Source organism: Eptatretus burgeri, chromosome 17, assembly GCF_056783735.1.
Source record: "Eptatretus burgeri isolate ZD-2024b chromosome 17, Ebu_testis_v1, whole genome shotgun sequence".
Classification (NCBI taxonomy): Eukaryota; Metazoa; Chordata; class Myxini; order Myxiniformes; family Myxinidae; genus Eptatretus; species Eptatretus burgeri.
In genome coordinates this window covers 28,362,012-28,390,003 of record NC_140977.1, presented here as the reverse complement: position 1 = coordinate 28,390,003, position 27,992 = coordinate 28,362,012, and the positions used below count along the sequence as shown (strand labels likewise).

Here is a 27,992-nt window from a genome sequence, read left to right as displayed (position 1 = left end):
GAGGAGAAGATGCCTCAGAGGAGTTTGTAAGACTATTGGAAAAAGACTGCATAAGACGAAGAGAAATAATGGTTAAAACCTATAAACCTTGCATATTACAGATGGTTGCATATCATTGCATATCATTAACAAAGGGAGAGAAAAAGGAATTTAGAAAGAACAGTATCTGTCATATTTGTGAGGAGAAAATTGAGGGAGAGGTCAAAGTTAGGGATCATTGTCATCTTTCTGGAAAATATAGAGGTCCAGCTCATTCCTGTTGTACTCTTAATTACAAGCCCCCAAACTTTATTCCTGTCTTTCTTCACAACAACATTCACCATGACACACATCTATATATAAATGAATTTCAAAGACATCTGGAGATATTTCTGCCATTCCTAACACAGATCAAAAAAACATCTCATTCACAAAAACAATTCATACATCCCCCATAACCCATATCAGATTTCTTGACACATACAAGTTTATGGCAAGTCAATGATCTAACTTAGCATCAAATAGTAAAAACTTACCGAATCTTAAATCACATTTCTCAAATCAAGAAGAGATTGATCTCTTATCAGAAAAGGGAATATATCCGTATGACTGCATGGCTTCATTTGAGAAGTTTAAAGAAACACAACTTCCTTCAAGGGAAAGTTTCCATAGCAAGTTGAATAAAACTCATATTTCTGATAGAGATTATACACAAGCTAAAAAGGGTTGGGAGAAGTTTTATCTCAAGAATCTTGGAGAATATCATGATTTGTATCTTAAAACTGATGTATTGTTATTGGCTGATGTGTTTGAAACTTTTAGAACCGTCTGTCATAATAAAAAGTCTTATGGATTAGACCCCGTTCACTATTACACAGCCCCGAGTTTGGCTTGGAGTGCTATGTTAAAATGACAAAACAGAATTTGGAATTAATCAGTGATATAGATATTCTTTTAATGATAGAGAAGGCTAAAAGAGGAGGAATATCTCAAGTATGTTCCAAGAGATATGCTGAAGCAAATAACAAATATTGGTTCACGAAAAAATATTTTCACAAAAAAAATAAGTGACCACTATATTCGTTATTGTTGTGTGTCTGTATGTCTGTATGTCTGTATGTCTCTTTGTCTGTCTGTCTGTCCGGAGCATAGCTCCGTGGGTTTTGATCCGATCCTGACAAAATTTTGGTGGGAGGTTTATATCATGATCTTGTTGTGTTTCCTGAAAATGAGCATGGTGCGCCCATTATGGGCGGAGCCACACCCAAAAAACAGTGTTTTTCAGGGGTAGCCAAATTCAATTTGCATCTTTTCCTAGGGGGTTTGTCGAATCTGACAGGGGTTTTGGTATTTGGTTAGCCCAATGGCACCTGCATAGCCCCACGGAGCTCGTTTTTTTTTTTTTTTTTTTTTTCCATTTTCGTCACAAGGTCACGAACTTAGAAAATTGCGAATTGTGTTTTTAGGGGGTAGCCAATTTCAATTTGCATCTTCTCCTAGGGGGTTTGTCGAATCTGGCAGAGATTTTGGTATTTGGTTAGCCCAATGGCACCTGCCCCACGGAGCTCGGTTTTTCATTTTCGTCACAAGGTCACGACCTTAGAAAATTGCAATTTTGACATAAAAATCCATCTTCTCCGAGGTGTTTGTCAGATCTGGCAGAGGTTTCAGTATTTGGTTAGCCCAATGGCACCTGCATAGCCCCCTGAGCTCGATTTTTCATTTTCGTCCCAAGATCATGGTCAGAAGGTCACGACCTTAGAAAATTGCGATTTTGACATAAAAATTCATCTTCTCCGAGGGGTTTGTCGGATCTGGCAGAGGTTTTGGTATTTGGTTAGCCCAATGGCACCTGCCCCATGGAGCTCGATTTTTCATTTTCGTCACAAGGTCACGACCTTAGAAAATTGCGATTTTGACATAAAAATCCATCTTCTCCGAGGGTTTTGTCAGATCTGGCAGAGGTTTCAGTATTTGGTTAGCCCAATGGCACCTGCATAGCCCCCCAGAGCTCGATTTTTCATTTTCCTCCCAAGATCATGGTCACAAGGTCACGAACTTAGAAAATTTCGAATTTTGACATAAAAATCATACGACCGCCCAAACTTTGAGAGCTAGGATGACAATATTTTTTATGCATAATCTTGAGGTCATTCCCCACCTAAAGTCTTGAAACCATTTTGCTCTATCTCGAACACCTTGCCGTGGCGCCCCCTTCAAGTTTGTTTTTACGCTGATTTCATTAAAGTATGGATAATCCGATGAGTGCCAAATGCCATATAGCCTAAATGATGTTATATTGTTCCTCGAATGTTCCAGAGGAAGTTTTGCACCAAAGGTCATAATCCTTGACCTTTGACCTTTAAAGGTCACAAAGGTCAAATTTTCAAAGTTGTGGGAATCGAACCGGGTTTTTGACCTTCTACGAATTAACTCCAATAAGCTATAGCACGTATCCTGTTTCCTTATTTTAATGTCCACAACATTGTTTTGTGACCTTTAAAGGTTATGCAAAGGTCAAATTTTTAAAGTTGTTGAACAAAACCGAGTTTTCGACATTTTGCAACTAATAACCTGTCACTCGTACCACATCATGTTGATCATTTTTATAACTTGGTCAAACATTATCACATTGTCTCATCCTTGACTTCTGAAACGATCTACATCGTCAAATACCGCTCGTGAACCATCGTCGTCTTCAGACTTGTCTTCCTGATTATAATAAGAATGAGGACAACTCTTCTTCTTCTGCTTTCGGCTGCTCCCGTTCGGGGTTGCCACAGCGGATCATCCGTATGATCCGCATAGTGATTTGGCACATGTTTTACGCCGGATGCCCTTCCTGACGCAACCCTGGTCGCCTCTTACGACACAGGGATATGGTACACCTATTTTAACCGGGGTATACACCGGCCCAGTATACTGGTACTCATTTTGCCGACCTCGGAAGGATGACAGGCTGAGTCAACCCCCTGGTGTATTAATTCAGTGGCCCAACGGGGCTTGAACTCAGGACCTTTTGGATCCCAAGCCGCTGCCCTAACCACTGCCCCAACACCAGGCTAAAGAATGAGGACAACTCATACCTGATATATTATGATGCTAAGAATTTCTATGGGTGGGCTATGTCTCAATCTTTACCTTATGGAAAACTTAAATGGGTTAAAGAAAAACATTATGAAAAAGTTTTACAAGACATTGTTGTCTCCTCTCAAAAATAATTGGATGAAGCTGAAGTTGGATATTATTTTGAGGTTTTTTTTTTTTTTTTTTTTTTTTTTTTGTATACCTTGGTCGAGGCTCGTATGAGAGCTAACACACAACTCACAGCAAGGAGGCATGAGACAAGAGGGGCGGGAGTGAAAGGGACAAAACATTGGGGAACAGACACAGGTGAACTGTGGAAGGGAGAGGGATGGGGATGGGACGGGGAACATGGCGAGGGGAAGATGGACATTAAAGGGACTTTCAGGAAGGAAAGCAGGAGAATTGAAGGAAGTGGGCTTGGGTGGATTATCGGGGGTAGAAAAGATCGAGGATTTGGATGGGGGAAGATAAGAGGTGGTGGTGAACAGCTGTTTTGAAAGCCTGGAGGGAAGAATGGGAAAGAATAGAGTGAGGAAGTTTATTCCAAAGGCGGGAAAAAAGAGGAATGAAAGAGTGAAGATGAGCAGTGATTCGTGATTTTGGTAGTTTTACCAGAAGGGGGTTGTTGGCGGACCTAGAGCGCCCTGTGGAAATGTGGTTGGGACAAATCGCAGAGAGACCAGCGGGGCAAGGCTGGAGAGGAGTCGGTAGAAGACAGAAAGACCACCGACCAACCTGCGGTGATTGAGTGAGAGGCCCAAAGACTCAGCTTCATTGCGGGAGATGCCAATGATCTTAAAAGCCCTGGTTTCGACAGCGTGAAGTCGAGAAAGGTGGGAGGCAGGAGCACCAGCCCAGAGGGGAGAGCAGTACTCCATCAGGCTACGGACAAAAGCTTTGTAAGTGGTCAGGAGCTCAAGAGGGCCGAGGAAGGACTTTGCACGACGGAGGATTCCCAGTCGGCGACTGGCTTTTGAGGCAAGGTTGGAAATGTGACTTTCCCAGGAAAGGTCATGGCAGATAGTGAGACCCAGAAGCTTGAAAGAAAAGACTTGATTTAAAATATCCAGAAGAACTTCATCACAAGCATAAAGACCTTATGCCCCTGATAGACAGTCCAAGAAAAGAATGGTTAAGTGATTACCAACAGTCATGTAATATAAAAGGTAAATCTCCAGAAAAACTACTTACTTCATTAAATGACAAAGAAAGTTATGTTTTGCATCAAAGGAACTCGAGACAATATTTATCTGCTGGGTTGAGAGTGAGGAAAATTCATCGGATTTTGAAATTTAAACAGTCATTGGTTAAAGAAGTGTATTGATTTTAATACAAAAAGGAGAACAGAAGCAAAAACAGATTTTGAGAAGGACTTTTATAAATTTCATGAATAATGCTGTATTTGGAAAGACTATGGAAAATGTTAGGGATCGACAAAACATAAGACTTGCTACATCTTGGAAACAGGCTTCAAAGTTGATTAATAGACCATGTTTTCAGCGAGCAGAGGTGTTTTCAGAGAACTTTTGTGCTATTCATTTGAAAAAAAAGAGAGTATTGAAATTGATAAACCTATTTATATGGGAACATCAATTCTTAACTTGTCAAAGTCGTTCATGTATGACTATTACGATAATAATTAAAAATCAAAGTTTAAGGATAATATGTCATTGTTATATATGGATACAGATAGTTTTATATTAGAAATTAAGACAAGTGATGTATATGAGGATATGATTGATATTATTGATGTATATGATACAAGTAATTACAAATCAGGTGATGTGTTGTTTTCATCAAAGAATAAAAAGGTTATTGGTAAGTTTAAAGATGAATTGGGTGGGAAGGTCATGAGTGAATTTATAGGATTGAGATCAAAGTCTTATGCTTTCACGTATATTGATAATAATGACATTGAAAGGTGTGATAAGCTTAAGTGAATAAAGAAAAATATAATCAAGGAAACAAACTTTAAATATTAAACAACTGTTTAACCTTAAAGAAGGAAGAGTACAGAAAAATGAATACAATAAGAAGTTATAAACATCAATTATATACAGAAGAGATAAATAAGAAAGCATTACGAGCTTTTGATGATATAAGATATATTTTAGAGAATGGAATCAATAGTCTCCCTTATGGTTATAAGTATGTGTTAAGCTATTGGGTTGGGGATTTTAACGGGCTACCGCTGTCATTTTTACTGATTTATAAATGATAGAACCAAGCAATAACCAAACCAAAGCGTGAGATGTAATCAGCCTTGGTATTTAAATGGGATACATAAAGAATGTGAGAAATATCAAATAAGTCTTATCGAAGAAATAACCGGGGTAAAAGTAGATAAAACAAATAAGTGGATAAATTTAATTACAAATAGGTTGGAGGATGTAAGGAAAAAATTTAATATCCTTGAATGGACTGAAAACTTTGGTTATCAATTGAACAATGGAAAAACAATTTACTGCAATCTCAAAATGATATGTGGCTCAGGAGGTGGTCAAATAAGAGCATAAAGAGAAGTTTATCATTTCATTTCTGCTCAACAAAGACACTTGAACCAAGTTCCAAGTTATTCTTTGTGAATATACTCGATGGAAATGAATGTTATAAGAAAATTAAGTTATTCCCTGAAGTAGAACATGGGCAAATATTCGTTAGTTCGCTCTTTGAGTGGAATGAAAATATGAAAGGGAAGAAGTGCTTTAATCAGTAAGTCTCAATCTTTCATCATCTCAATTTTACATTTATTCTTATAGGAGGGAAGGGGATAGGTGGGGAGAAAATCGGTCTCAATTTTACATTTGTTTGTATGGGAGGGAAGGAGATGGGTGGGGAGAAAGTCAGTCTCCTATTTTTGGCTTTTGAGGCTTGAGTCAGAAAGTTTTTCCCTTTCCCCCCATTCATTTGAATGGGAGTCCCAGAAACCCCATTTATCATCTACTCCCAGCGCTCCACTCTGCAAACACCATCTCACCCGCTCTGACCTATAAACTTCGTTACACAACTCCGTTCCACCTTTCCCCACATACTGCCGACCAATCCAAAGTAAGAGATCCATTTCATGTCTGGAACCATGGCTTAAATGATCCCTGGCCAGGGGCGGAGCCTGGATGTGGATCGACTGGGTCTGTAGGCGGAGTGTCTGTGCTTTACGGCACCCCCATTGGTGTACGCACGATTCACCCCAGCGCTAGCAACACCCACGCATGAGCACAGCCGTGGTGATGCTGCCATTTGAACTTGGCTTCTTTACAAGATGGAACTCTGTATTTAACATGGCGCTTTGGCCTTTGACTGCGCTTTCCGGACATGAATGTGCTGGACACCCAATGGAGACCATAATGGAGCAGAGCGCCACGGCGAGCCATAAGATGTTGCATGACGATTGGCACACACTTGCACTTCGAGTTAGATGTCTAAACGTCCAGGGTCAAAGTGTCTGCCAGCGGTATATTGCACTCCCTCTTCCCACTACTCCAAAAGGGGTGGTGGACATCTGTGGTGATTGTGGTTGAGGCAATGGTAGTGGCAGCGTCGTGGTGAGTTGTAGCATGGTGGTTCGTTGTGGTTGAGGCGTCCATGGTGAATATGCAGCGAGCTTGGGTAACATTACAATGGTGAAGAGTGACAATAAAGGCGTCTTGAGGTTGTGATCTTTGTAGCATTATTGGGTAGAGCATGGTGATGGTTGTGGTGGCATGCCAGTTGGATCGCAGCACACGATTCAAACTGGGAATTATGTAAATTGTAAATGTAAATTAATGGCATGCCTGCTTGTGTGAAAGATAGGTCGGATGCAGGAAATTGAGATGGGGAAAGAATGGGGCGAAAAAACTACCTCATCCCACACAACACATACTGACCCATAAATCCATTAGACATAAGGGAAGGACAATCTGCAATAAATAATAATGACATAGGTATGACAATGCTCTTCAAGTACTTACCCTACAGACTTTGAGTCATCAACGCGGTGAACTATGTTCCAAATTTGCGAAGTCAGTTTGCGACAGATTCCCACAATGGCTGCCACCAAAGCAGTCTTGAGCAACGGCAAGGCCAGGTACAGGGAAATAAGATGCAGAACCGAAAGATGTCTTGAAGTTCAGTGCCTTATCTTGTCAGACTTATGAATGACTCATGAGAACCATTGTTGTGTATTCCCATTGTTATGTATGATAAGAATTGGATTTAACATGGTTAAAATTATTAATATTGTTACGGATTCGCGCCCGCCGGCGTGCGAACGGCCACGTAACTCGAATCGCGGCACGTCGCCCACCGGACGGACAATCCAGTCGTGACCCTCTCGGACTAACGCCGGGAACCAGTCACGGGTGGACCTTTCGGTCTCACCGCGATCGAGCCAATCGCCCCCCGCGTGGGATAGGGTTGCTCGCCAAATTCGACCTACCTAAGTACCCACACGGAGGGTAGACCGGGCGATCGCACCTCGCCGCAGGTCGACTTCGGACACGGGCCACTTAAGCGACCCGTTCCGTACTATCGGGATAACCGAGCGGTGTTATCGTCGGCCTCGACGGTTCGATTAATTATCGGGCGTATTCAGCCCACTACCAACGCTTTACGTGAAGCAAGATGAGGATTCAATGAGAGAAATGACGAAGCGAAGCGGGAAACAGTTCAACATAAAGCACATTTATTCGCGATGAACGGAAAGCACACATATACAATTCCACCAAAAGCACATAGAAAAGAAGAAGACAAAAAGCAAATGCGACAATGCAGATCTAATACCGACTACGCGAGCACACGGCAACACTTATACAATTTTACTTCACAGACGGCGCCGACAACACACATTCCCAAAACAAAAGAAAAGAGAACCACCCTCCAGGATGAGGGGATAGGCGGGCCTGGGGCCGAGACCGTGTCGGGCCTACCCGTCTGGTGATGAGACGCGGAGCGGCGGTGGTGCCTCAACTCCGCGGGCCTCGCGGACGGTGTCTGGTAGGGGGTGGGAAGGGGGCCCCCTTGGTCGCACTATCTCAGCGCGGGGGGAAACAGGAGGGGGTTGCTGATGCTCGGGGAAAGGAGGATTTTTACTCTGTCTCGGGTCCCGCGCCGAGCGTCTCCACCTCGACCAGGTCGCGCCGTCGGCCTCCCGCCTTCAGCTCCCGGCACCGACGCGAGCACCCCCTCGTCCGTCTTCGCCGCCGCCGCCTCTCCACAGCTCCGTCCTCTTCGCTCCGACTCCAACTCCGAACTCTTCCTCCTGCGAACTCCTTCCAACGCACACACGACACTTTTCTGACGAACGCAGCCGCTTATATAAGCCCCGTGGCTTCGCCTTTGACCCCCTGCCTTCGACCTTTCACCTCGCTCCCCATTGGCCCGAGAATAAGTGGGCGTGAATGCTTTTTGATCCATGAATTTGCATATAGCGACCGCCCTCCAACGCCCTGGAGGCGGGGCCAAATCGCCCCTCGCTCACCGATTGGACGGAACAAAAGTGGGCGTGAGTCGTTTTTGATCCGTTTTTGGAGCGGAAAGTCCGTGGTTTTGTACACGCTGTTCGGCGCGCGCCCTGCACGAGTCCAACACCGGTACCCACAAGCGGCGCAAGAACGGTGGCGATGCGACGGTTGCGAGGTGTGACGGTTGTGGTGAAGTGGCTGTTGTGGTGAAGCGGCGTTGTGGTGGGTGGTTGATGTTGTGATGACTGTTGAGACGTGGTTGGTGGTGGTAATAATGGCGGTTGGTCCAAAATAAAGATAGTAAAAGATAAACGGCTATCCTGAAGAGTCGCAGCACGCATGAATGACATTTATTCCCTCTAGACAACGGGTTTGGGCCTAACTACACATATACTTACCGAGATACCTCACCTAAGGGACCTGAATGGTGGTTTGCGAATTTGGTCAACCACAACACTACCCCCTCCCCTTTTTACAGACTCGTCCCGAGTCGTCAAATTCTCGTGTGCCATCATGTGTAGTTTTCCCCTAGTACATTTTACCTACGGATCCCTGAGTGCGACATTCATGGTATTCGTGTCCCCAAAATAAATAACCTGAGGGCTGCGTAACTACCTAAACAAACTCATTTACACGGACGACTTAAATAAAATTGCCGGCGCTAAGACAAACATGCCGGGGGCGCACTCATATTTACAGTACATCTTACCTTAACTTACAAATTTTACACTAAACCATGGCCCAGGATCAATGAACTCTGCAAAAGAAAAGCAGTTAGCAGGGAGCCAAGCTGCTCGCATGCAGTCTCTGGCTCAAAACAATGCAGGTGACAGGGAACGTGGCTGGCTGCTCACACGCAGTCCAAGGCCTTCCCTTTTGAACTGAACGCAGTGAACCACAACGGTGCATGGGCTGCACAAATGCAGTCTCCGTGCCAGCTCAAGTGGCACACGCAATGAACACAACTGATGGATGGATGGACACAAACACGGTGCACGGGCCGCCACTGCAGGCCCGTGTTGTAGCTGCCAACAGGGCAGTTCCTGCAGCTTGCAAACTGTTGCCTTGATCCTGGCGCACATGGCAATGAACAGGGGGGGGGGGGGCAAAGCAAAAATTGAACGGGGGCTGGTGAACATGGGCAGTGGGCATGGCAAAGGCAGCAGGCAAACACAGCCCGCAGAAGAAGACCGCTGCAGGCAAACACAGCCGGCAGATGAACTGGCCGGCACAGGCCTTGAAGAAAAACAGCCAGCAGATGAAGTGGCCGGCACAGGCCTTGAAGCAAACACGGCCAGCCGATGGCACAGGCCTTGCAGCAAAACAACAGCTGCCGATGAAGTTGGCCGGCCTCCGCCTTGAAGCAAAACACGGCCAGCCGATGAAGTTGGCCAGCCTTTGCCGTTCCGTGGAGGTTGGTGGAGGGAGTGCGGTGGTGCTGGCCACTTGGAAGGCGGGCTCGGACCTACCTACCTGTCTCCCTCCCAACCTATCGCCTTTGCCTGTCACTGTACATACCCACTCCCTTAATTTGTCAAACCCCAATTTAGCCCCAACTTTTTTTTTTATATATTTTTTTATTTTTACTTCCCCACTATAAATCGTCCCCTAACCCCCTTTACTGTCCTTGTTCGGCTAACCTATCCTGTCACCGAGCCTACTCCCAACCCCTACGTTCCCTTCCTGGAGGGGAGTAAGGGAGAGCTAACGTCCTGTGTCGAGGCCCAACTCAAGCCTCAGAATGGCCTCCCCAGAGTTCGGCGATCTATAACCAAAGTGGGTCCAGCGGCCCACAACGAGAGCGAGGGGATGGATGGTGCGGAGGGGTACACTTCCTAATCTACCCTATCCATTTAACTGTTAAACTACCCCGGGGCTTTCAACAAGCGCCTCTCGCTTAAACTATTGGTTCTAACAACCCAGATTCCCGTCGCCTGTGTTGGTGTCCTCACAATTTCGGGCCTCGCCCCCCAATTTTCTCTCCGTGCCCTCACACGGTCTCATGGCTGGGACACGTGGCTCCCTTTGGCAGGCACGACCCTCTGCCGAATCTCCCGCTATGGCACCCCCGGGCACGACACTGCCTCCGAGCCTACCAGCTCCCTAACACCGGGGAGTGCCCCCCATGGCACCTCCCCTGAAACGCACACGTGGCAGGCTGGCTTCCCAGGCCCCTTTCCGAGGGTCACCCTTGCCCACAACACTGCCCACGCGGCTAATGGCGCCCCGGGCCCCCGCACCAAGCAGGCGCACCCGTGCCCACTACGCTATCCCAGCCCCCCATGGGCCCTTGGCCTACCACGGCCGACTAGCCTGGTGCCCGGGGTACCCACTCAGCGATACTCACCTTTCGCAGCCATGCTCCCAAGCCCGTCAACAGGGCTCCTGCACCCCTCCAAATGGGTTTCGAGCCTACATTCCCACCAACAGCAAAACGACCTCCATTTTTGTTAATTTGACTAACCCAGCTAACTCACTCTAAACTGACCCCGGGGTCCCTTGGGCGGGAGTCACTCCTCCCCCCAATCACTCATCGCACCATGCATTCACCCATTCGCTCCACACACACAGACCCGCTGGCCTCACCCACTCAACAAGCACATGCTTCCACTTCACTCACCAACTCTTCAACACACACACCACTGAACTCTGCCATCCTTCTATCTGCACCCCCTAACTAACTCGTGCTCCCACGTCATCCCTTACACTATAGCACGTTCCTTTTAACACTACGGAGCTAAACTACGTCCCCTCTACACATCCACAAGTCTGTCTCTGTCTCCTAACTCAAAAATTCATTTTATTTCCCAACCTAAAGCTCACTAAATCCCTCTACCTAATCCATTCCTCGGACTCCATGAGGACTTACCCCTGCCCCATGAAGTCGGTCTCGCTAAGCTAACCCTTCCCCCTAACTAGTTTCCATCCTGTGCCCAGGTCAAGGGGGTCTTCCACCCCTTGCCCAGGAATCCTGTGCACCCGAAAGTGAGGCTTGCTTTTTTTTTTTTTCCTTTACATGCGCAGCACCAGCGCGGCAACTCAGAGCTCGCGCACTTTGCACCTGCCCGTGACGTCATGCAGCTGCACGTGTACCTCGTCCCTCCTTGGACGGTACCATCCGGCAGGGATACCCCCCCTGCCGGATCCCGACCCCACGTGCAGCCATGACGTCACCGTGCGCATAAAAAAAAAAACACAAGCCCCACGTCTCGAGGGGTTCCCCACGCGAACACATGTGCCTTGCCCGTTGGAGCTTAACACACACGATCGCGTGGAGAACCCGTCCGGTCCAAATCCGTAATCCTGCCTAAACTTTGTCCGTCCGCGGGATCGGCAAATCCACCGCGTGCGTTTCTGGACCGGGACTTCACTCTCGCAAGCGAGCATGTGGTGGCCTCGTACGTTGCACAGCACGGACCTCGTGCTCACTGCTGGGTGAACCCGGCACGGTCCCCGAAACAACTACAGCCGCTACTCGGCTTTCTTTCTTTACATGTCGCCGTCGTCGCCTCCATTCCACCCACGCACACCTGCGTGTTACGACGCTCACACTCCATTCCATTACATTCACACCGGGAGACGCGGCTGCGTGCTCCCGCATGCCAACCGACATCTCCCTCACATACCGCTCTCTCACACACACGGTCTCCCTTGCATTCGGCCGTTCACTCACGCGTGCCTCACTACTCACACAAACCATACTACTTACACACGCGGGGGCACTCACCCGCGGTGCCTCATCCACACTCCGTGCCTCACTCACACACGCGGGGACAACCACACTGGGGATTCGTGTCCCCACAAGGGTCTCCGGGGCCTCTATACCCCCCAAGCTCTCCGTGCACCCGTCCACAGCACTCGTCCCCTCAACCTCGCAAAACACGACCGAACTCACCTGGTCGTGACTCGCCTCAAGGGGGCATACTCCCTCCCCTCGTTCCTGGAGGAGGCCATCCAGCTGCTCGCACTGGGCCTCCACCCAGTCCGCCAGCTCACCCCCATTATCCTCCACTACCTCCGTGTGTGTGTGTGCGTCACTTACCCCGTCTTCATCGTGTTGTCTTCCCTCTATTTTTTCTGTCTCTCGTGTCTCTGCCAACTCTTCACCCTTTACCTCCCTTGTCTCAACTATTATTTCCGTTGTCGTCACCTCGTGTCTCGTCTCACACGTTTTGGTCTCCCCATTTAATTTTTCCCTTTTGGTCACCGTCGATTCTTCTGTCACGACCCTCGCCCAACACACCCCCCGAATTATTTTTTTACCCGCCTCCACCGCGGGCCTGTCAGCCGTTGCACCCCCTTCCAGCTCGTTTGCTCCCACACGTGGAGTCGCCATTCCCAGCTCCCTGGTCACGGCCTTCATGCCCGCCTGCAGGCATCGGCCCATGTCCTGCGTCTCCCCCGGAGCTTTTTCGTTTCTTCCTTCATGTTTGTTTCCATTTCGTTTATTTGCTTGTTCGTTTGCTGTGTATTCGCATCCATCGTCGTTTTCACTTCATTTGTATTTGTATCCAACTTTTCGTTCATTCCTTTTATTTCGTTTTTCATTTCATTTGTATTTGTATCCATCTTTTCGTTCATTCCTTTTATTTTGTTTGTCATTGCCGCCAGCATGGCGCATAGCTGGGCCATGTCGGGTGCGCTTGGGTGAGCCGTTTCGGCAGGGGTTGGGGAAGGGTTTTGGTGGAGAGGGGGAGGGGAGGTGTCATACACCGCGGCCGCTGCCGCACCCATTTCGGGCTCTGGGTTCAGTTGGGCGAGTTCGTTTTCCTGTCCAATTAACATTTCCTGCACGGGGATTTCATCCTGAGCCATGGATCCTACACATTCTACATCCATTTCTAATACCCCCGGCTCCCGCTCGCCTTGAGACGCCATCTTGCTTCTCGTGAAGGGTTAATTTCGCTCATTCGTAATTTGGAGGGAATCGGGGGTCGCTTCTCTCACCCCTGGACCGATTCCCGTGAATTTAGCTGGAGACAGGAGAGCCCGTTTTCCTGTTCTCCGATACCAGTGCCGCGAGGAGGGCGATGGATTTGTATCCCACTCCTGACACCAGTGTTACGGATTCGCGCCCGCCGGCGTGCGAACGGCCACGTAACTCGAATCGCGGCACGTCGCCCACCGGACGGACAATCCAGTCGTGACCCTCTCGGACTAACGCCGGGAACCAGTCACGGGTGGACCTTTCGGTCTCACCGCGATCGAGCCAATCGCCCCCCGCGTGGGATAGGGTTGCTCGCCAAATTCGACCTACCTAAGTACCCACACGGAGGGTAGACCGGGCGATCGCACCTCGCCGCAGGTCGACTTCGGACACGGGCCACTTAGCGACCCGTTCCGTACTATCGGGATAACCGAGCGGTGTTATCGTCGGCCTCGACGGTTCGATTAATTATCGGGCGTATTCAGCCCACTACCAACCCTTTACATGAAGCAAGATGAGGATTCAATGAGAGAAATGACGAAGCGAAGCGGGAAACAGTTCAACATAAAGCACATTTATTCGCGATGAACGGAAAGCACACATATACAATTCCACCAAAAGCACATAGAAAAGAAGAAGACAAAAAGCAAATGCGACAATGCAGATCTAATACCGACTACGCGAGCACACGGCAACACTTATACAATTTTACTTCACAGACGGCGCCGACAACACACATTCCCAAAACAAAAGAAAAGAGAACCACCCTCCAGGATGAGGGGATAGGCGGGCCTGGGGCCGAGACCGTGTCGGGCCTACCCGTCTGGTGATGAGACGCGGCGGCGGTGGTGCCTCAACTCCGCGGGCCTCGCGGACGGTGTCTGGTAGGGGGTGGGAAGGGGCCCCCTTGGTCGCACTATCTCAGCGCGGGGGAAACAGGAGGGGTTGCTGATGCTCGGGGAAAGGAGGATTTTACTCTGTCTCGGGTCCCGCGACGAGCGTCTCCACCTCGACCAGGTCGCGCCGTCGGCCGGCCTCCGCCTTCAGCTCCCGGCACCGACGCGAGCACCCCCTCGTCCGTCTTCGCCGCCGCCGCCTCTCCACAGCTCCGTCCTCTTCGCTCCGACTCCAACTCCGAACTCTTCCTCCTGCGAACTCCTTCCAACGCACACACGACACTTTTCTGACGAACGCAGCCGCTTATATAAGCCCCGTGGCTTCGCCTTTGACCCCCTGCCTTCGACCTTTCACCTCGCTCCCCATTGGCCCGAGAAAAAGTGGGCGTGAATGCTTTTTGATCCATGAATTTGCATATAGCGACCGCCCTCCAACGCCCTGGAGGCGGGGCCAAATCGCCCCTCGCTCACCGATTGGACGGAACAAAAGTGGGCGTGAGTCGTTTTTGATCCGTTTTTGGAGCAGAAAGTCCGTGGTTTTGTACACGCTGTTCGGCGCGCGCCCTGCACGAGTCCAACACCGGTACCCACAAGCGGCGCAAGAACGGTGGCGATGCGACGGTTGCGAGGTGTGACGGTAAAGGTCGTGGCTGTTGTGGTGAAGCGGCGTTGTGGTGGGTGGTTGATGTTGTGATGACTGTTGAGACGTGGTTGGTGGTGGTAATAATGGCGGTTGGTCCAAAATAAAGATAGTAAAAGAAAAACGGCTATCCTGAAGAGTCGCAGCACGCATGAATGACATTTATTCCCTCTAGACAACGGGTTTGGGCCTAACTACACATATACTTACCGAGATACCTCACCTAAGGGACCTGAATGGTGGTTTGCGAATTTGGTCAACCACAACAATATATTTGCTTCTTGAAATTATTGTTATATTTTAGAATTGTATTGAGTATTGCTTCAAACCTTGTCTTAACTCGTTGTATCGTAATGGTTTTGGAAAACTTACTCCGGGGGAGAGCATACATGGACACATAGGTCACCTGAGCATCAGTTATTACCTCTGCCACCGAAGGAAGGTGAAGGAGGTTTGTTATGTTTTCACCCCTTTCTGTTTGTTTGTGTACAGGCTATCTCAAAAGGTTGTGGACGGATCCGGACGAAATTTGTGGACAAGTTGGGTGTGTGATAAGGAAGAATTGATTCGATTTTGGTGAAGATTCGGATCCGGATCTGATAATTTTTTAAGTGATTCTTCACCATTGAGAGATCGGGCTAAACCGACATATAGCAGGATATCTCAAAACGTTGTGAACGGATTCGGACGAAACTTGGTGGACACTTTGGGTGTGTGGCAAGGACTAAATGATTTCATTTTGGTGAAGATCTGAATGTGACTGAATCTAGATATGAAAATTATTTAATTCTTAAAGTGATTCTTCATGATTGAGAGATGGGGCCAAAAACGATATATCGCATGATATTTGAAAAATGTACCTGGCCCGATATGTTCTTGTGAATCAGGCATTGAGTGGCGGAGGTATGCGCTCTACCGAACGCCCTTCTTGTTTCATTAGTCTTTGTATTGATAGTCCTTCGTCCCTTGTCAAAGGGCTGTTTGGAGGGCGTGCGTTTGCTCGACTGTATTTGTCTCGTGTAATGTCTCCCTCCTCCCCTCTGTTGCTTTCAATTTTGCCTCCTTCACACCATCGTTCTGTTCAATCCCTCCATTACTTTCAAGCTTTTTTCTTTCACACCATCGGTCCATTTCCCTACTCTGATTTCGCAATCCACCAATTACCTCCCCTTCATAAAACATCATTTTGACAGTCCCTTCTTCACCCCATCCATCTTACCTTCAACCCCGCGGCCATTCAGCCGTCCCTTGGTCTGGCGCAATTCCTCTCCGTGTTCCCTCCATTCCGTGCATTGCTTAATTGGGCACGTTCGACCCGTCTGTGGTCGTTAACTCATCAGGTGCTCTCACATGTATGTTCATGTCACATGTCATACATGTTTGGTGCTCGTCGTGGCCTGCAAGGTGCAGCGCTTCTCGCAGGTGTGATACAGTGCATACCAGTACGAGTCGGCGTTTTGTGGGCATGGGGGGGGTGTGGGGGGCTCTCCTTGCGGCTTTTGGGTGCGTAAAGGGAGGGGGTTGGGCTGTGTTGAATGCTCCCTCAGAACTGCATGATGTTTTCCACAAGTGACATCGTGGACCCACCCCCATCAGCTGCGGACCAATGGGGGAGAGAGAAGGCTTATGGGAGGAGGGAAGAGAGCTGATGTGAAGAAGAGGCCAAATCGGAAGGCAACATAATTTGTCTGTCAGCAAACATTCGTGCCTTGGAGGAGGTTTATGATCGTGAGAGAAGCAGAAGGTCGAAGTGAATGGGGAAAGCTCACGCAAAAAGGGACGAAAAGAGCTCATGAGCAGAAAGGCAGGAGCGAATGGGACAAGCTCGCATGAGTTGAAGACTCAGAGTGAGAAGGATCGTGAGGGAAGGAACAAAAATGTGTGAGGGAAAAGAAAGGAAGGTTTCACAAGCAGTTGTTGTCAAGTTTCTGTGGAAAAAAGAACATTCCTTTCACGAGCGCCATCCTGCCCTCTCGATCCTGTCAGCCACGAATGACGAGAAGGGTTAACAGTGGCACCTCATCGACAGGGGCCCGAGGAGGAAGAAGCTGAGGCAGAGGAGGTCGAGTCGCGTATCTGAGATTCCAGAGAGGGCTCGCCTTCTGGGTCTAGGCACTTCATCGACACAGCTGCGTGTTCTCATTGCGTCACATCGCCACTGCCCATCTTCCCCATCCATTTTCCTCCCCATTCTCTTGTATATTTGGGCTGTGCGAGGTGAGGGAGAGAAGGAAAGACTGCTTTTCTTTTCTCCATACGTTACTTGTATTATATTGTTACGGTTGTGGAAATTCGCATTACACCATAAAGAGTCCTCAGGTGAGATATATCGGTAAGTCCATGTGTAGTTAGCCCAAACCCGTTGTATAGAGGGAATATATGTGATTTATCGGGCTGCGATGCTTTGAGTTAGCCGTTTTTCTGTTCTATCGTTATTTTGGACCGTCCGAAGACTTCAAACGAAGGCCCCGTGAAAGGCCTACAACGGCGCCCTACTTTTCCCGCCTTTTTGCGGTGCCGGGGGCTGACAGGAGAGGCTGCGAGAGCTCGCTGGCGATTGGTGGATACGGGGTGTGAGGCGGCCGTGAGGAGGAAACGCCCCTTTTCAAGGAGCTTCTCGAAAGGGCAAGAGGAGAGGCGGAGCCGAAAACGGGGCGGAGCGATGGGCGGAGCCCCACGCTGTGAAGGGCGGAGCCCTGCTCCATAAAGGACGGACATGGGCGGGGCGCGCTCTCTTCCTCTTCGCTCGTCTGCTATTGGAGTCTTTGTCGCCTGGGTCTTCGTTGCTGAGTCTTTTGTCGTCTTGGTCCTGCGCTCGCGGCTTGGCGAGCGGCCTGTCCAAGGAGGCACGGACGGGAGACGCGGCAGCGCCGGTTGTGTGGTGGACCTGCGAGTCCAAACGAGGAGTGCCGGAGAGGGTTCGCCGGCCGCGAGAGAGGTCGGGGCCAGGCGCGACCACGCTCACGGTCATGGGAGGAGGACTCGACGGCCACCAAGGGAAGTCCCTACTTTCTTTTTGGGTTTTTGTATGGATGCTGTGGCGCCGTATCCTGTAAGTAGAACTGTGTAAGTGACTGTGCTGTAAACAATTGCTTTATTCGGAATTAACTCTTCTTTGCCTTTGTTTGGCTGTGCATACATGCATGTTTCTCTGCCTTGCTTTGACTGTAAATACGTGCCCCTTGTCTGAGTGTGGAATAAATGTGCGTGTTGAACTGTTTTCCCGTTTCGCTTCGCCTTTTCTTTTATTGAATCTCCATCTTGCATCACGTAAGGGATTCGTAGTGGGTTTCAACATCCTGGTAATTAATCGGAACCGTCAAGGCCGACGATAACTCCGCTCGGTTATCCCTGTAATACGGAACGAACCGCTTAAGCGGTTCGTGTCCGGAGTCGGCCTGTGGCGTGGTCCCATCCCTCGGCAGATTACCCGCGCGGGTACTTAGGTATATCGACATTTGGCGATTCACCCTGTTTCGCGCGGGTAGACTGCGGACTAGGTGGAGGTGGGATTAAACCCCCACCCGTGACTGGTTTCTGGCGGTAGTCCCAGGAGGGTCACGACTGAATTTACCGTTCCGGTGGGCGAGGCGGTCGTTCGCATGCTGGCGGGTGCGAATTCGCAACAATATTTTCAAATTCTTCATGTTTTATTCTTCTCCCATGAGTGAATGATGGTCCTGTCTGTTGTTACAGTAAGATTGAAAAAGAAGAATACGTGTTGGGGTTAAATCTGATCTGATGTGCCTTTTACTTTCTTGCTTTTCAATACTTCCTATTAATTGATCGATTGCTTGCGTGTTTGTCATAGTGATTTGCCATCTGTCCCAGTTATCTTTTCCTTTATTGGTCTTACACAGTGCACAAGTATCTTAGACAGGAAGTTCTACCCCAATAATTTGCTTTGTTCGCCAGTGCACACTCGCTGTTATGTTCAGCAGTAATCCGAGACTGCGCTGAGGGCACGTGACCCTAATTAGCCAGTCGTCCACAGGTAAGGTATCGCGCGAAGTCGTGTAACCCTGCCCTGGATTGGCCATGCCAATTGGCATTCATGGTTGCCTAGCAACCTGCCGATGCTTGGAGTTATCTGTGCCCGGCGGCCTCAGGATCAGGTGTTTGAGAGGGACCCACGTGCTCACCCTCATGGCAAGCCTCGAACCCCGGATATGTGATGGTATTTTATTATAAATATTTTCGCAACTCGGCCGATGGCCGCGATGAAAATTATCAATAAACCAGTTCAATTCAACTCATTTCAAAGGCTTTCAGCTTCCCATGGAACACAAAGAATTGGTTTGGGTGGAAGAATCAATTTACCCAGTTAAAAATTCCCAGAATGGATAAACACCAGAGGCCGAGGCCATTAACACATAATTTGGGGGCAGAGAGAGTAGAACATTAGAGGGGATTAACTCAGGAATAATTTAGCAGTTAAATGATCACCAAGTGATCAATCCATTGGTGGAGAGGGGGTTGATGCCAGCAGTCTGGATGTAGAGTTTTGTGGACCGCTATCTGTCCACCTTTACCTCTCTGAAGACGTCTCTACCTGTATCTCTTCTTCTGTCGCTAACTCTCTTTCTCGCCTATTATTCCTTGTAATACATGTTCATATCAGATTTTAACTGATAAAAGTTTATTTTAATGAGGTTGCAATAAAGGACGCTGACAACAGTCAGGGAAATCAGACTTTTATTCTTTTTTTTTTTCGACTGAAATTTCTCCAAACTTACGATATATAGAACAGAAACATATGTTAAAACTCCACTTATCTGAAAATATATCACCCATTTAATAAATAAACACTTCAGTATTTGCATTATTTTGGAAACCGTATTTGATCATCTAATCAATTATGGAAAAGCCCCAGCAACACACACACACACACACACACACACACACACACACACACACACACACACACACACACACACACACACACACACACACACACACACACACACACACACACACACACACACACACACACACACACACACACACACACACACACACACACACACACACACACACACACACACACACACACTTCAATACAATGCACAGTACACAGATAATATTCAACATAACAGGCACAGAATCGGAATCGATTCCTAACGGAATCCAGGTCACAGTTGAGAATCGGATTCGGTTTTCAAATGTAGAGAATCTCGCAAACCTGCTAAGAACTAAAACACCAGGTGAACAATCTCTCCAAGTACGACATGATCATCCTTTTACCTTTGTTGTTGTTTCACCTGTCTGTTTGTCTGTCTGTCTCTCTGTGACCAGAATATGTCAAAAAGTTATGGACGGATTCGGACGAAACTTGGTGGACAGGTTGGATGTGTGACTCGGAACAAATCGATTCGATTTTGCTGAAGATCCGAATCCGAATACTAGGATTTTAAAATTGATGCTTCACCATTGAGTGGTGGGGCCAAAAACGATATATAGCACGATATCTGAAAAGGTTGTGGACGAGTTATGACAAAACTTGGTGGATGAGTTGGTTTGGTGACAAGAACAAGCCGATTAGATTTTGGTTCAAGCCCGAATCCAGATCCGGCCTTCCAGTGGGATACAAAACGTAAACTGTTCTGCCTGGTGGCCTGGTTGCATGTCATAACAACAGCACAGTTCACAATGAGACTGTGGATCTTGAATGTGTGATGTCAGGGACTTGATATCACCATATTATGGAATTGACGGTTCACACAAAATACGAGGATGGAAGCTATCTGATGTTGTTTAAAAGTACTGAAGGCAATATTGGTATGGGTGGGTGAATGGGGCTTTTATCGCTGTGGAATGAACAACTTCCATTTGTAATAGCGGTTTCCAAAGAGCATGCCCCAGTTTTCATCCAAACCTTGCCATTTACAACCACAATGCTAAGGAGCATTATGAGTAGGTGTTGTAAATTACAAATTCCATTAACTAACAAGTTGACGTAGGGTTAGTGCCAAAAACAGATATCAGAATTTTAATACAAGGATTGAAAAAGAAAAAGCAAAGCCAGAAGCAGCATTGAACAGTTGTTGAAGCATATCATCAGTGCCCACTCTGCTAATTATAGAGCAAAACCTGCCAAGAACAAAACCTCAACAAAAATAAAAACATTTTAACATCACATCAACCCATGGAAGAGTTACACAAATCATGCACACACAGATGAGACAACATCGGTCTCAACTTCAAATGCTGCCGGTGACCTGGAGGGAACAGATGTACTTTCAGGAGCATTCTGGGTTCCAGCAACGTCTTCTTGTGACGTAACTTCTCCATTCGCAGTCAGCGGGATCATTATGGGGGAATATGAACCATTAGTAATCTGTTTAGATCAGTCTGCTATGCTCTTGGGAGTGCAGCGACGCCACCTGAGAACCACCCATGGTCAGGTCACCATAACAACATATCGACAACACTGGATTTACAATGGCGCCTCGGCATGTACATACACATCACGATAAATAATAATAAACATTGGGGCAATACCCCTGGTAGTGGCTGGATAAGATAACCAGCAAAGCACTGGTAGGCATGGATGACCCACAAAATATATATAAAGGCCCGGTCACACCTTGACGTTTTAGCCAGCGATGGCAACGTATTAAAATGTATCTAAGACGCTGGCTTATGTTGAACTTTTGATGTTTTTTTTTAAAGATTCGGACGTATTCATAGCGACTTGGTCTTATGTATAACGCATTGATAACGGACAGAACGTTTCGTTGTGTTATAGATAACTTATACCAACGAATGCTGAACCTGTTGTCGGCCTACACAACCGATGCCCAACGATAGTCTAACTTCGGCATAGCGCGTTGCACGCATCGCCGACGATGTCGTGACGTCGCCTATTAAAAGGCTGACACACAACGATTCGAATCATAACTGCCGTAGAAATGGAAGTGTCAACATCGCGGTCACACCTTGGCGATCTTGCCAGCGTATGCCGACCTAAGAAAAATGTGTCTAAAACGTTGGGGTACGTCAAATACGGTATGAGTAAGTTTGGTATACGTGAGTAGAACGCTAAAGTATGCTATCATAAGTCGTAGTAAGTAGAGTACGTCAAGAAATTTTAAACATGTTCAAAATTTTACGACGTACTCGGCGTATGACACACGTTCCGTATGCGATGGGGATAAGTTTTACACACGATATGCGGACGCTTACACACGTCCACAAACGCTACTTATAAGCTCCTCATAAGTCGAAACACGTCGCGGTAATGTCTTTTTTTACGCGAAACTTATTTCTAACTTATTTTTGACGTGCTTTGAACCAATTCTTTACGTAGTCCCAACACACATCGACGTATGTAGACGTATTCCAATGACGTCTTCCGGTCGACAAAAAAAATAAATTAACGTGTTTCTAGCTTACAACTGCCATATAAAGACGTGTTCCCAGCGGTTTTGGGAATTGGTATATAAAAATGGTGTTCATGAAAGGGGAACCCAACAGTGTTTTCGAGTCCTTTTTGAGTCGATGTCCATATCAGTATCAGTATCAGTATCAGTATCAGTATTAGTATTAGTATTAGTATTAGTAGTAGTTTGTTCATGTTGGCAGTAGTAGGTGAGTGTGAGGGGGAGGGTGTGGGTTATGATGGATCGTCCTTGCGTTTAACGATTTAACGATTTAACGATTTAAATGATAAACTCAACGATTTAAATGGCTGCATCTCCACTATTGAAAGTAGACGCTTGAGCTCAACAATTGGATTTTTTTTACACTCAACGACTTTTAAACGGTACCACTCAACTATTTTCATTGTTTACAATGAACGATTTAAATTGCTGTCACTCGCCTTTGTTTTTTGACGCTGGGGTTTTGAAATTTGAAGCGTTTCTTCTGAACGTGTTAAAACGCTCAAACTCGACTATTTTAAATAGACGCTGCCGATGGACAATTGGAATCATAGCCAAGCTAGACATCGAAGTGTGAACATCCTCGTCATGCTGAAGAAAAGTTTGAAGAATGCTGCAAATAAGTGTCCTGGCCGTGGACGTGGACGCTGACGCAAGGACGATCCATTATACCGACGTCTTTCAGCCTATGAGTAACTTAAAAGTAACGTCTGTCGATGTGTGGTAACGATCGCGTAACGTGCCAACAACACGTTAATCATAGGTTAGAAATAAGTTTCGGGTACGCTAAACATTACCTTGGCGTGTCTCAACTTATGATTAACTTACAAGTAGCATGTGTTGACGTCTGTCAACGATCGCAGACCATGCATACAACATGTGGCCAGCGTAGCGGAACGTGTGAGTCATACGCCGGCATACGTCGTGAAATTTCAAGCATGAAAAAATTTGAGGACAACCAAAAAGTACAACGTTTAAAGCCAACGTACAACGACGTATGGCAGTGTTTTTCAGCGTGCTCTCAATGTTATCAAAACTTACCCATAACGTATTCAACGTGTGCCAGCATTTTAGAAAAAAAATTCAAAAATCGGCATACGTTGGCTAAAACGTCAAGGTGTGACCGGGCCTTAACGGAGGAAAAAGTAAATACCGATGGAATTTTTTTTATGCCGTGAACAAACTTTGGTACAACACAAGTGATGAAGGTTGTGGTCAAGTTTCATTGAAATTGTGTGTCGTTTCGGAGAAAAACAGCAAACATATTTTGGGGGGCAACCCCCCTTTGCACCCCCTGAGAGCACGATTTTTCTAATATCATGAATTATTATCTTTGGTACATTATGAGTGATGAAGGTTGTGGTGAAGTTTCATCAGAATTGTTTGTCGTTTCTGAGGAGAAAGAAAATATCTCTGGGGGGGCAACCCCCCTGTAGCCCCCTTCTTGTGTGTGGGGGTGGCAACTCCCCATAAACTCGCTCCATAGACCCACTTAGGGCCCAATTTTTTTTAATGTCATGAACAAACGTTGGTACATACACGGTGATAAACATTGTGGTAAAGTTTCATGGAAATCCCATGTGTAGTTTCAGAGAAGAAGTTGAAAGTATTTGTAGACGGACAACACACCATCCCATAAATTCCTGGGAAGTACGTTCCAGGATGAGCTAAGAAATAATCTATCGTGTATGTGTGTGTGTGTATATATATATATATATATATATATATATATATATATATATATATATATATATATATATATATATATATATATATATATATATATATATATATATATATATATATGTATGTATATATTTATATATATATATATATATATATATATATATATATATATATATATATATATATATATATATATGTATATATATATATCGAACTGTGGTGTCTGTCCGTGCGTACGGCGGTCACATCCCGCGCTGCATTTGAAAAGCTGCTGATTGGTTATTTTACATGTTCATTTCACTTATCTTGATGCAATAGTGTCATTTTATTGTCCCTTTCAGTAGTCTTTAAAATCAACATGAACATTTGGATTAAATGACAGTTGATTTAATACAGATCTTCATGGAGGAACAATTTTAAATGGCGATGTTTTGCTCTCTTTTTAGACAAATCCAACCTCTGCTACCCGATCTTGCACCTCCATTTTGCGGTGGGCAGTGTAAGTAGCTCAGAGCTTTGGCTCTGAGTGAAACGAAGAGTCCAGCACAATTTACCTTGTTAAAGTCCATGGAATTATTTAAATTGATATGTTAACTTAAACTTGCTGTCCCTGGAACAGGTTGCTGTTGCTTGCTTTTCCAGTCACTGGGGGCGGGAACTCTTGGCCTACATTCCCAGGTGAGAGATGTGAGTGGGTCTGTTTCACTTATATGTCGATTGTTTTTGGACATTTCACATGGTACATGCTTGGGAGCCTCGTTGGTAGGTGGTTTGTGTGAGGCTCTCTCTATACTGCTGTTTGTCCTGCACGTTTTTATTCCCCCCACATCTTGTCTATTTGTTTATCTTATAATATTTGTCCTGTTAATCCTGTGTTTTCATTCGTCTTTCCCTTTCTGCTTTTCCCAGGCTTTCCTCCTGCATGGTAGGCCTCGGCCACCAAGTAGGAATGTAGCCTCGCGCTTCCAAGCTACCACCTCCCTCCCTCACCGGGTATATGGACCGGGACTCAGCAATATGGGGTTAAGTTTCGGGTCAAGGAGGATGGCACGGTGACCCATATCCCAAATGGGATAATCATTGGGATGGACGGTGGGCAAGTTTTTTTTTTTTAATGCTGGACAGCCGAAAATATGCCACAGATGTGGACAACAGGGCCACCTAATCTCTGGGTGCAAAGAACAATTTTGCTCACAGTGTGGCTATCTGAGAGATGCAAGGGAATACTGCACCTCTCAGGTGCAGTGCAACCTTTTTGGTTCAACAGGGAACACCTTCCCGAAGAGCTATGCAAGGATGATGCGCACATCTGGGGGTGGGGGTGTTTCCTCAGGAACAAGTATGGTGGTGCCTGTTATGTCACCCTCCCCCTCCACAGTAAGGAAGAACAAGGGGAGGACAGAGAAGAGAGAAGACAGAGAAGAGGGAGGAGAGGAAAGGGAGAAGAGATCCTGTTCTTTTTCTGGTTTTCATCAATGATCTCTCCGACTCTCTGGAAAATCCTCTTTATCTCTTTGCAGATGACTCCACCCTCTGCGGTACCATTTCTGATCCCTCATATCGACAAGCAGCAGACTTCACTCTCTGCAGATCTGGATAAAATCACAAGCTGGTCCAAAACTTGGAACATGCCTTTCAATCCTGACAAATCTCTCTCATTATGTCTCTCCGAAAGGACTGTCTGGAACCCCCCACACCTATCTACCTTCTTAGCAATCCTCTTGAGGAAGTCCTTTCATTAAAGCTTTTGGGTCTCAATATCTGCTGTGATCTTTCCTGGGAAAGCCACATTTCCATGCTGGAAATTCTCTGTCGTGCAAAGTCCTTCCTTGGCACACCTGAGCACCAAACCACATGCAAAGCTTTTGTCCGCAGCCTGATGGAGTACTGCTCTCCCCTCTGGGCTGGTGCTCCTGCCTCTCACCTTTCTTGGCTTCACGCTGTAGGAACCAAGGCATTTAGGATCATTTGTATCTCCCACGATGAAGCCGAGTCTTTCACTCTGTCACCGCAGGCAGGTCGGTGGTCTTTCCATCTTCTACCATCTCATCTCCTGCCTCACGATTTATATCACCCCCCCCCCCATATTTCCGCAGGGTGCTCAACTCAAGGTCTGCTAGCAACCCCTCTTCTGGTGAAAGTACCAAAATCAAGAATCACTGCTCACCTTCATCCTTTCATTCCTTTTTTTTTCTCCCCACATCTGGAACAAACTCCTACACTCTCTTCAATCCCACTCTTTCCTCCAGGTCTTCAAAACAGCTGTTCACCACGATCTCTTATCTTCCCCGATCCAAAACCTTGATCTTTTCTACCCCTGTTAATCCATCTAAAACCCACCTCCTTTAAATTCCCTGCTTTCCTTCCTGAAAATCCCTGTAGTGTCCATCTTGTTTACCCTGTGTACCCCACCCCATCCCTCTCCCTTCCACAGACCTCCTAATGTCTGCTTCCCACCGTTTTGTGCTTCCATCTTGTCTCCTGCTCCCTCTGTTATACGTTCTGTGTGTTTGCGCTTATACAAGCCTCAATATTGTATCCAAAAAAAGAGGAGTGAGGAGAAAGAGGTGGAAAGGAGTGGTGAGCAACGACCAGGAGGTGGCGACGTCGAGCGCTGGGCTTGACGTGGGAGAAAAGACCCCTCCAAAGGAGAGGTGGTTGTTCACCGGGGCAGAGGGTGCACCTCCCTTTGGGAGACACTGCTGCCAGAGGACGAAGGAGCCGGCTCCTCTTCAGGCTACGAGGACATCAACCCCGACAGTTGCGAAATCAAAAAGCACCGGAGATCTCCACCACTCACATGTGAGCCCCCTCTGAGCACTGCGGAGGCAATGGGGATCAAAAAGGTGGTGTGATAGTTGTTTTATTATTTGACATCTTGATTTTTCACCTTTGATTCCTTTTTTCTTGCTCGATTCTTTGTTCTTGTTTAATTCCTCTTTCAAATTCTTGATTTGACTACTTCTGTTATGGTTTATTACCTCTACCACCGACAATGAAGAAGGTTATGTTTTCACCCCTCTGTCTGTTTGTTTGTGTGCAAGATATCTCAAATGGATCTGTGGATGTGGATGGATCTGGATGAAATTTGGTGGGAAGGTTGGGTGTGTGACAAGGACAAACTGATTAGATTTTAGTGAAGATCCGGATCCAACGACTCGAATTTTTAAAGTGATTCTTCACCATCGAGAGATAGGGCCAAACTAATATGTCGCATGATATCTCAAGTGTGGATGGATTCGGACGAAACTTGGTGGACACATTGGGTGTGTGATGACAAATTGATTGGATTTTGGTGAAGATCCGAATCGGGATCTGGATATGATAGTTATTTCAGGGGGAGAGCGGGGTTTGAAGCATTGGGATTCTCGTGTGTACTCTTTGTGAATGTCGTCGCAGCTGTGGAGGAACTCTGGAAGGGTTTGAAACAGCAAAGGACCCACCTTGTGTTGCTTTTCGTAGTTGCTTTATGCAGCTTTCTTCAGCGAGAAGAGCATGGGAGAAGTCAATTCCTTTATATGTATAAAAGATGTTTTTAGAATTTTTTTACAATTTAATTAAAGATGAAAAGCTGAATAGTCTTGCATCAAAAAGTATTCAACCCCTTTGCTATGACACTCCAAACTGAGCTCAGGTCCATCCAATTTTCTTTGATCATCATTGAGATGTCTACAACTTGAATTGGCCACAGGTGGACTCTAATCAATTGATTGGACATGATTTAGAAGGAAACACACCTTTCTATAATAAGGCCCACAGTTGCCTGCATGTCAGAGCAGAAACTCGACCATGAAGTCCAAGGAACTATCCCAAGAATTCCAAGAGAGAATTGTGAAGAGACATAGATCTGGGGACATGAATAAAAATTTCTGGAGTGTTAAAAGTTCCCAGGAGCACAGTGAGCTTGCTCCATAAGGAAATGGAAAGAATATGGAACTTCCCAAACTCTTCCTG

At 46.6% G+C, this 27,992-nt stretch overlaps 1 long non-coding RNA gene across 1 annotated transcript in view; it reads left to right on the top strand.

Moving 5' to 3' along the window:
- LOC147009630 (uncharacterized) overlaps positions 1-26,947 on the top strand; it is a 51,649-nt gene extending 24,702 nt beyond the window's left edge. Inside the window, exons 2-3 of the long non-coding RNA XR_015053015.1 lie at positions 24,485-24,537; positions 24,658-26,947. This is a non-coding gene — a long non-coding RNA (uncharacterized LOC147009630). The remainder of the gene's footprint in view (positions 1-24,484; positions 24,538-24,657) is intronic.
- The last annotated feature ends 1,045 nt before the right edge of the window (positions 26,948-27,992 follow it).